Source organism: Nicotiana tomentosiformis, chromosome 6 (assembly GCF_000390325.3).
Source record: "Nicotiana tomentosiformis chromosome 6, ASM39032v3, whole genome shotgun sequence".
Taxonomy (NCBI): domain Eukaryota; kingdom Viridiplantae; phylum Streptophyta; class Magnoliopsida; order Solanales; family Solanaceae; genus Nicotiana; species Nicotiana tomentosiformis.
In genome coordinates this window covers 36440319-36451812 of record NC_090817.1, presented here as the reverse complement: position 1 = coordinate 36451812, position 11494 = coordinate 36440319, and positions in this window count along the sequence as shown.

The window sequence follows — 11494 nt, the reverse complement described above, 5'->3', positions numbered from 1 at the left end:
AAGGTGGGGTCGCACTTAGGGGTGGAGGGAATGGGCGAAAAGTAGCATTTTATTTTATTTATACGAGGCACGGGTGTACGAATAAACCGACAAACCGCACCAACCCGATAATTTGAGTCAAATCAAGAAAAAAAATTCGACTATGGTTTAGTTTGATTTGGTTTGGTGTTGGAAAAAAAAAACCCGACATATTTGGTTTGGTTTGGTTTGGTTTTGACTAAAAAAAGTCAAACCGAAACCAAACCAACCCGACATTATATGTATAGAAGTTTTAAATATATTTAATACATAAAAATATTTATGGTAGTGTAGTTTATAAATATTTCTTAAGTTATTTCATAGTTTTATCTTTTAACATATTATTTCAAGCTTGAGCTTATAATTTTTGGATGCTCCAATAAGTTTTATAGTCCATAAATGTTAGTAGCTCAAATAAATCCTAAACCAAAATCAAATCAATACTAATGCTAATAAAAGACATGCAATTTAATTGTATTATGAATGAAAATAATGTTGGATATCTATTTTTTAGTTTTTTCATGGTTTAGATAAAATGTATAACTTATTTTTCTTTTAGTGGTTAGTCATGTAAATAATAGTACTTATTAATCGTAATTTTAAATTATGTTTGTTTTCATTATGGCTTATTAATAATATTTATTTTATGCGATTTTATTATCTTTATTGTTGAATATTTTAGTACAATGCCATGACTCATCTCATATTTATATTATTTTATTGAAAAATACCTTATATAGTTTTATCTTACTAGGATTAAAGAAATAATTGGAGCACAAATTTTACGTTTTGTGCTATGAAGACTTTATGAAAAAAATCGAAAAAATCCAAAAATCCGAGAAAAACTGAGATTAAAAAATCCGACTTTTATTGGTTTGGTTTGGTATTTAGATTTAATAACCCGATACAATTGGTTTGGTTTGGTTTGGTAATTAGAAAATCCGAACCAACCCGACCCATGTACACCCCTAATACGGGGTAAGACCTAAGCTCCATAAAGTTTCTATCTTTAATAATATCAAAAATTAAACTTAAATATAAAAAAATATTATACCAAACATCCGCTTAATATAATTCACTTGTGGATTCATTTTCTGTTTACAAATAAAATTAAACTCTTAAATTCCCTATGCACTGGATTCCTATACAAATATAGTGCTTTTATACCTATGCGTTAGTATACAAAAGGTAAACTCTGAAAAAATTATACACAATATTATGTATGTGATTTTATTCTCGTGAGTTTTAAAGTTTGATTTTGAAATATTTGAGGTGTAGATGCAAAAATTTACCAATCAAATGAATAGGCACTGACAACTTAAAAATGAAATTATTGTGAAGATAAACTAAGTTGTATACGGTCAAAACCGGTTAGTCCTTCGTACGAACTGGTCGAAATGGTAATACTGGATCGAAGAGCGTCTTCATAATATCAGGTTGAGGTACGAAGTCAGGTCATCAAGCCTCGAGTCCTAGGAACCGATCAATGTCGAGCTCGATATCATTATCGAGCTCGAATCCAAATCGAACTATGATGCGAAGTAAAGTTATCGAGCTTATGAGGCAGAGATCGACCAACACTGACCCCGAATCAATACAAGGCTCCGAGTCAGAATCGAGCTCGAGTCAATATCGAGCTCCTAGACAAGAGTCGTTGCGACCGCACTAGGGGAGAGAATCCTGACGGGAATTAGAAAAAAGCTGACTTATCATGGGTCTCCCACTATGTATTTTTAATGATATCTAAAGTAGGATCCCTCCACTATAAAAGGGATGATTATTATTTCTGTAAGGGGACATTCAGACATTGTAACTGAGATATCATATACTCCCATATTGAAGAATTATCCTTTTTTAACTTCATAAGATTGATCCATCTTGCTTAATCTATAAATCATCCTCTTTTCAGCTTTGTTTATTTTTCATCCTTACAGTCAATATTCGATACTCTTATTTACTCTTATGATTTGTGTCGAGTTATACCACATAATCTTAGAATTACATACAAATTTAACTCTATCCGTTTTTCGGATAAACAGTTTGGCGCCCACCGTGGGGCTAAGGATAATAGTGATTATTTGATACGAATCTACAAAAACACACCATTTTACGCTTATTTTCAGAAGTATCTTCGATTTCGGATTAGCAACAACGAAGTTCTCAATTAAATGGCCTTACCTATCGACAATGAAGCTGGCCTTCAAGGTGAGAACAACAACTTGACGACCAGGGCAGGAATGCCACTTATCGACGCCACTGAAGCTCGAGTCGAAGTACCATTAGACGTTATTTCACATGTTGCTGTCGAGGCAAACCTACATTCTGAACCTAAAAATAGCATTCATGGTGGTACTCGATCTGCAGCTTGATAAACCCATAACATTGAGGAAAACGGAATCACCTTGCATATGATTTTCGAAATGTTGCAAGCTCAACAGGTAGCGATAGCTCAATTGCAGAGTCAAACCCAGGTACCAAGTGGACCGGAGCCCAGTCCACCCCGAAAAATCACCCACAGAACGGAGCCAGCTATAGTAAGGTCAAATGAGCAAGAATCAGGGACTAGTCCCGAAATTGCTAAGATACTCGAGGAACTCACAAAACGGATCGAAGTAAACGATAAAAAAGTGGAAACATATAACTCAAGGGTCGATCAGATCCTGGGGGCACCACCAGTGTTGAAAGGGTTGGATTCCAAGAAATTAGTGCAAAAGCCTTTTCCCCCGAGTGCATCTCAAAAATCGATCCCCAAAATATTTTGCATGCCCGAGATTCCTAAATATAATGGAATGACTGACCCTAACAAAAACGTCACCTCTTACACGTGTGCCATAAAGGGCAACGATTTAGAAGATGAAGAAATCGAATATGTGTTGTTGAAAAAATCCGGAGAGACCCTTTCGAAGGGAGTAATGATTCGGTATCACAACTTGCTACCAAATTCCATCGACTCATTCGCCATGTTAGCAGATTCTTTCGTTAAGTCACACGCAGGGGCCATAAAGGTCGCAACGAGGAAATCATACCTTTTTAAAGTAAGACAAAGGGATAATGAAATGCTGAGGGAGTTCGTGTCCCAATTTCAAATAGAACGCATGGAATTGCCACCGGTCACAGATGATTGGGCCGTTCAAGCTTTAACCTAAGGGTTGAACGAGCGGAGTTCGATAGCATCACGTCAGTTGAAACAAAGTTTGATCGAGTATTCGGCCGTGACCTGGGAAGATGTGCACAATCGATATTAGTCGAAGATCAGGATCGAGGACGATCAACTAAGAGCCCCCTCTAGTTCAGTACATCCAAACAGGTCAGTAGCTAGGAACCATAGGGACGTCGACAGGGAACGACGGTCAAATAGAGACCGATATCAACCATATACCGCAGATCAGAGGAACAATAGTTCAGGACACAATTCCGCCCGGAACAATCGAAGAAGTGATCAAGGACAAAGTTCTCGGGGACTTATGAGCAAGAGTGGTTTCGACAAGTATGCCGATCCCATAGAGGCACCTCGGTTATCGGAATATAATTTTAGCATCGACGCATCGGGCATTGTATCGGCAATCGGAAGGATCAAAGATACTAGGCGGGCCAGACCCATACAGACCGATCCTTCTCAAAGAAACCCAAATTTGATGTGCAAGTATCATGGCACACATGGTCACAAGACCAAAGATTGCAGATAATTAAGGTAGGAGCTAGCCCGTCTATTTAACAAGGGCCACCTTCGAGAGTTCCTCAGTGATCGAGCCAAGAATCATTTCAGGGAAAGAGACGCCAACAAAAAAAAGTGAATAGGAGAAACCCCAACATGTTATTCATATGATCATCAGTGGGGTCGACATTCCACAGGGACCCATGTTCAAACACACTAAGGTATCAACTACTAGGGAAAAACGAACCCGAGACTATGTGCCCGAGGGCACTTTGTCATTCAACAACGAAGAAGCAGAAGGCATTTCTCAGCCCCACAACAACACTCTGGTAATTTCCATCTTATTAAGTAAAGTTCAAGTTAAGTGTGTATCACACCCCTTTTATACCCCCTCCTCCCCTCGCAAAAAAAAAATATATGTATTATAGCTTGTTGTGGGTTAAAGAGTTTTTCCAATTAAAGTAAAAATTTGAGTAGGGATTATTTTATTTACAGAGTCGCCACTTGGAATTGATTTTTTGGGTGTTCCAAGTCACCTTTTATTTGAATCCCTAGTCAAAGGAAGGTTTAACTCTATTATTATTAGTCTGCGAAAATAAAGTTCGGGTAAGGAATTCTGTTGACCAGGGAGAAGGTGTAAGGCATTCCCCGAGTCCTATGGTTCTAGCACGGTCACTTTATTGACTACATTTGGCTTGAATTAATTTTGGATAAATTGTGATTTATTGGTTTCCATGCTTTATCTATCCACTTTTAATTATTAAAATATGAAATTATCTTTGAAACGAATCACGTGTGTGAATCCGTTTTGTGTTATTGTGCCAAAATCATGTCACGCGTACGTGTGCACAATTAATAATATTTTATTATATTAAGATTATTTTGACCAAAGTTGCGCGAACACATACTTCGGTTTTAATTTTAAAAATCACAATTATGCCACGCGAAGGTATACATAATCGCGATAAACTAATTAAAAGCGTGCCTAAAGCAATCTAACGATGTTCATTATTCTTCCTAAACTTTGAGATTATTGTGAGGTCATGAATTATGGAATATACTTATGGAAGAAGTGTATGATTTTAGATATTTGCATAAATAAACTATCATATACCAATACCCTATAGCCCAACAATTGAAGCCCAAACTTATTAGGGTCCAAATTTTCCCAACTTTAAAGCAAGCTTGAATAACATATTTCTAGAAACATAATTAAGCATATAACTTTTAAGGACTAATTTACATTATTATTTATAAAATTTAAAGGCAAATAAATAAAATCACATGAAATAAGATAAAAAGAACAGAGGAAAGAATAAACCTTTAATGCAAAATTTTCAATTAAACGAGTTTTCAAGAACAGGTACAATAACTCAGACGAACGCCAAATAAGCATAAGTGAAGAAGAACATCAAAGCTAGTGAACAGAGTTCCAACGGAATTCTCGACCTCGACTATTGACTCCACTGTTTGGCGTATGAAAAAGGGATGTTTTGAAGTATTTTTTGTTGGGTTTTGGGTGATGACTTACTGAAGTTTTCGAAAGAAAGACGAAGAAAGAATGACACGAGTAGAAATTTCCTTAGCATAGAAGAAGAAAAATAATTTCTCTCAATTCCCTCCTCCCTTCTTTTCTTCCCTTTTTCTTTTTTCCTTTCTCTCCTATTTATAAAAAAAAAATTCGGAATTTTTTAGATTTTAATTTTAATTTTTTATTTTAATAATATTTTTTAATTAAAAAGAATTCTCACTTCCCATTTTTCTTCTTTTTAAACAAAAATAATTCTCCACTTTCCTTTACTTTTAGTTTTTAATTTTCCATTTTTTTACTTTTATTATATTTAAATTCTCACTTTTTTTACTTTTCTTTTTTTATTTCCCACTTATTTTACTTTTTTTTTAATTTCCACTTATTTTACTTTTCTTTTTTTTAATTTCCAGTTTCTTTTACTTTTTAAAAAAACAAAATTCAGCTACCTTTACTTTATTTTTTATTTCCAACTTTCTTTTATTTTTATTTTTTAAATTTTCACATTCTTTTACTTTTATTTTTTTTAATTTTCTACTTTCTTTTAATTTTTTATTAAACAATTTCCACCTACTTTTACTTTTACTTTTTAATTCCATACTTTTAAATTTCCTATTATTTTATTCCCATCCGAAAATTTTAAAAAAATAATAATTTTTTCGGTTTTTTAATTTAATTTATTTTAAAATAAATATAAAAACTAAAGATAATACTAATAGTAATAATTGACCTTTTAAAATTATTTTTAATTTTTAACCTATAAAAAAAGAGTGTAACAATGCTAAAAATATATATATTAAAATTTTAAAAATATTTACATATTAGAAGGTGATAAAAATTTAAATATAGTCAAAAATTAGGTACTCACAGGTGCCCCTCTTTGCTTGGAAACATGAAGAGTTTTCAGGCAAAGATTAGGTGAGCCATGCGACTAATTTTTGACCAACCCGTTATTCAAAAGGAAAAGAAATAAAAGATAGTGTGCAACCGAGTCCTAGTTTTGGACAGCCTACATATCCCGGATTATAGGGGAATCAGGTCACGTGTAGTTCAAGGAAAATGGTAGAATGATGAGTTGAGGAGTCGAGTGAGGTTCCATCGAGGCTCCGGTCAGCGGTCCTACTATTATATCAAAATAAAAAAGAAACTAAACAAGCCTATCAGCTATGAGTTACAAGATTCCTATCTATGAGTCTTTTGAAACTTGATCTTGAGTCTTGACTGGTTCTTCATGCAGACTCTGATCTAAACCTTGATGCTCGCTAGTTGTAGGTGCTAGTGCATTGTTCTATAGCTTCTTCTAATCAAAACGGGACTCCAATGTTTGTGGCTTCAGTCATGTCTTGAGCATTCCATATCTTTTCAATTGCTTTTGCATTTTGGATTCACCTATTTTTTCTTTTCTTTTATTCTGAAATGAGACTTCTTCTTTTGGTGATCTCGAATCCTGTGCCTCGAGGTAAAACCTACTCAGACACCAAAACAAACAAACGAACGAAATTTTTCTGCCACAGTTTGTACTAGGAAAATTTTGTGAGTTATTTGTAACAAAATTCTAAACTACTTATTTATTAAAAGCAATAAAAGGTCGGGAATGGTATACCCCGAAAATAAAAAAGACTAGGAAATGGAGACCCTGTGTCTAAAATAAAAGAAACTAGGGAGTGGAGACCCTATGTTGAAAAAGCAACTAGGGATTGGTGTACCCTGATACTGGTAAGGAAATGTAACCAGGGGTTGGTATCCTATATTACGGAAAAAGAATGTAATCAGGGGTTGGTACCCTGTATTAATGAAAAGAATGTAATCATGGGATGGCGTCCTGTATTACTAAAAGAAAATGTAATCAGGTGATGTCACCCTGTGTTACGGAAAAGAAATGTAACTAGGGGTTGGTGCCCTGTATTACTGAAATGAAAATGAATCCCATGGGCGAAAAGGTTCTACCTGAGTTAAATTGCGAAAAGCGAGCCTGGGCGAAGAGTACTTCTACCTGAAATATAAGCTGGATCCCCCTAGGCGAAAAGTATCTACCTGGGTTAAGCTACGTAAAACAACCTGAGTGAAGAGTACTTCTACCCAAAACTATGAGTTGGATCCCTCTAGGCGAAAAGGTTCTACCTGAGTCGGATCATTCCGACTACTGGCCCATTAGTGTGAACAAGCAGAGGATTGTTCATCATATTAGGGGCCTCTTCATCTCTAAGCATTATTGCCTTGACCTCGATGAGGTCTTCCACTGCTCTCTTAAGAGTCCAACAGTCTTCTGTATCATGTCACACTACTCTAGAGTGGTATTCATATCTAGCATTAGCCCGGTGCGAGGAGAACTCAAGGTTTGGCCGATTCGGGGATATTGGGTGCAATAGACCTAGCCTGACTAGATTTAGAACAAGCTCGAGTATGATTCACCAACAGGGGTGAACTGATTCCATCACGGGGGATCTTTCTTTTTCTTTTTTTTTTTTTTTGAAATATTATTTTTTGATTTTTTTTCTCTTATCTTGATTTCTTTTTTTCTTTCTTTTTTTTTTTGTTTTTCGCTCTGTGTTTTTCTCTGTTATTTTTTGTCACTCTTTTCTTTCTTTTTCACTCAATTTTTTTTCCGTTTATTTTTCACTCAATTTTTTTATGGCTATGATCGAATCCGATGGGGATTGCCTACGTATCATGACGCCGCATGAATCAGATCATTATATAGTTCAGGGATACCAGGAACAGAGTAAATAAACTTTTTTTTTACTTTTTTATAAAACTCAAACCATGAAAACTTTTAAAATAAGAAATATATATATATATATATATATATATATATATATATATATATATATATATATTTTAGTATTTTTTTTTTTGCAATATTCAAAAGAAAGGTTTTTAAAGAAGAAAGAAAATATTTTTGAATTTTTGGTTTTAATTTTTTTTTTGAAATGTTCGAAAGAAAGATTTCTAAAGAAAAAAAATATTTTTTTTTGAATTTTGATTTGTATTATTATTATTATTATTATTATTTTGAATTTCTAGGGGAAAGACTTTTTAAGAATGGAAAAACATATTTTTTGGATTTTGATTTGATTTGTTTATTTTTCTCGAATGAAAAACTTCTAAAAAGAAAGAAAAATATTTTTGGGTTTAAAATATTTTTTTTAATTTTTTTTTAAATTTTAATATTTGGGATTTTCTAATAAAATATTTCTAAAGAAGGAATTAAAGGAAAATATTTTTGAATTTTTAAAAATTGGGTCCGAAACCGATGAGGTTTGCCTACGTATCTCACATCCGGTGAGAATCAGACCCGCATAGTTCGGTCAAACCGATTATGTTCTCTGTTGATTTTTATGAAAATTAATCTTTACACCTCACGCCAGACTACTAAAAAAATCTTTAGTAAAGCCTGTCAAATTGAACCTGATATTTTTTTTGTCTATAATTCCGCTCAACTAATTTTCTAAAGCCGGTCAACAATGCAAGCAAGCCTTCCAAATGATGTAGCAAGTAGCATATAACTGAACATGATGGTCTCAAAGAGGATACTTATATTATACGAACCCGACCCATGTGCCGAGTTTCGCTAAGTCAAATGTATGGGATGCAAATAAAGCGAACCTACTAGGGATATCACGCATAATGTTTGTTCTTCTAGGTTTAAATCATGGTGGAGAAGGTATCTAGACTGGCTTACTCGAGCCGAAGAGGGTCAGCGTACCGGTAGCATTGCTTTCCGGCTTAGCTTGTGGTGCTCCCCGGCTAAAATATGTGTGACTAAAATCCTTCACCGGGTGACAAATACCTCGGCTATCTCAAAGAAAGTGGGCTATGTCAAGCAAATGCCCAATTTAAATTCAAGAAGACACATTGGGGGTGCGTGAGAAGACAATTTATAATGTACAGTTCAACAATATCAAAGCGGTAAAAAGCAAACAAGTAGCACAATAGGCCCAAAAAAAAATCACAGTATATACAAAATTAATAAAGCCAAATAAAAGTCAACATGTACAAGCTCGAATTCTGGTTGTCCCCGGTATGACATTGTGATCCTTGAGAAATATTCAGATAGGAGTTGGGATAGTAAAGGTACCGTATGAGTGTTACAGAAATAAAAAAGAGTCCCACTGGGAAAACAGTCAAAATATTAGTTCAGAAGCAACCCTACAAGCACAAGGGTGTGGAAATAAGTAACTACATATAATTATAGACGGGAAAGAACATCAAAAATTCCGTCAAATATACGATGTGATAAGCTTGTAACTTTACAAGAGCCAGAAGGTCTCCCTAAGTACTACAACGAAAGACTAGTAGAGGAAATAAGGAAGAAGGCTTCAACCTAAGCACAGTGACCGTAAAGAGAAAATGGTCTTGTAACAACAGTCTCTCTATAACATTGTATGCACTCCATGAGAAAGTGGCACTTACAGTGGCTAAGGAATGGGAAGAAAAATCAAAAGTAATATTCGAGATCATATGAGTTGCATGAAAATTTCGGCATGCGTTAGAACTAAAATAAGCTAAGTATGCATGCAACAAGTGAAAGAAAGATCCAGTGAAAGATGAGATGGAACGAAAGGAATTACAAGAGTTAGTTACGTTATGAACGCACTTAAAATTTCGGAGTATTATCCATGCAGCATATATATTGACATTCATACAGCCGTAGAAGACTCTGGTATAAGTTAAAAGAAATAATTGAGCCTAGGGCATAGAAAAAGGATTGAATTGTTAGAATATTGTATCATGGATATTCCATAGCGCCCATGAAAGGCTAAAGTAATAACTAATATCAGGAGCCGCAGATCGGAAGATAGCTTAAACTTACATAAAGGTTGATCAGAGGGAAGAGGAAATATATAGTACAAGCAAGTTGAAGGATGGTTGCGAGTAGTATAGATAGATATGTTTCCCAAGCTAAATAATGGTAAAGCGCCAGGGTTTTAAGAAGACAGGAGTAAGGATAAGAAAAGGTGACTGAGAAGGTGATGAGAATGGATAAGTTCTCGGGATTAAGCCCATGAAAACAAGAGAGTTGATGGATTCTTTAAGTTATAGAAAACTCAGCATAGCCTGAACGAACTCAATGGAGTCTAAGACTATTAGCATTTAGGAGAGATGGAATACTTCCTTGGTAGTAGAATGAGGGTGTAATTGTAATAAACAAAGGATGACATTTGGTCCTTCGATTGAGTAATGATTTGATGAATTCTACAGGATTAAAATACCCACATAAGTGAATCACATTGGGATGCTATAAAATACGGTTATTGAAGTACAGTATCACCGCTAAGTGGATCAGGAAAACCACTTCAAATATTCCTCGATGCAACGCAAGCCCTAGTCTTACTAGGTAAGCGTTGATTTACGTACTCATGCTGCACTTCTGCACTAAATGTGCAGAATCTGATAGGTTTATTTGGTGACCATCTTGGCGCGTAGGTGCACCTGTTGAGGAGACTTTATGTGAGCTGTATCCCAGGCTATGCATTGCAGTTCACGGAGTCTCCATCGTACTATTTATTTTCTCCTGTCTTATTTACATTCTAGACAGATGTTGTATTATTATTGTACTCCTTAGTAAATGCTCATGCACTCATGGCACCGGGTTTTGGGGTTATACTAGTTGATGCTCACTATTTCGTATGTTGTTATCTCCTTTCATTTCTTTTATAACTACAAATATTGTACATTCCCGTGGATTTAAAAGTGTAAATCTCTCTCCTTATTGAAATCTATGATTTCGAAAGTAATAAAATGAGTAATTATATTAATAAATCACTGTTTGCTTGCCTGACGGCGGCATTAGGCGCCATCACGACCTATAGTAGATTTTGGATCGTGACAGTAACCATCTCATAGATGCATCTTATGTGGTATACATGACAGGTGAATAGGCCCATATTCACCTTTGATATTTTCAGCATTCATGAGACTCAATCCCAATTTTAGTTGGTCTATTAATTAATGAAAACAAGCAACATAAGAGAATTCGTAAAGAACTTTCTAGTTCTTTAATATTTACCCATGTGAATTCTCTTTTATTTTTGCATATCATACTTAAATTAATATGGCTAAACCAATTATACCAATTGGATAAATTATCAATATTGATAAACTTCAGGTTTACACCATGACGTGTGCAATTATCAATAAACTCCAAGTTTATTATGATATGGGTTTTTATATATCAATAAACATCCAGTTTACTGTGTCATGTAATTTCACCATACTTTATTTATGTAGTAAATATCAGGCAATAAAGGGGGTAATTTTTATATACATATTACCCTGCTTAAGTTGTAGTA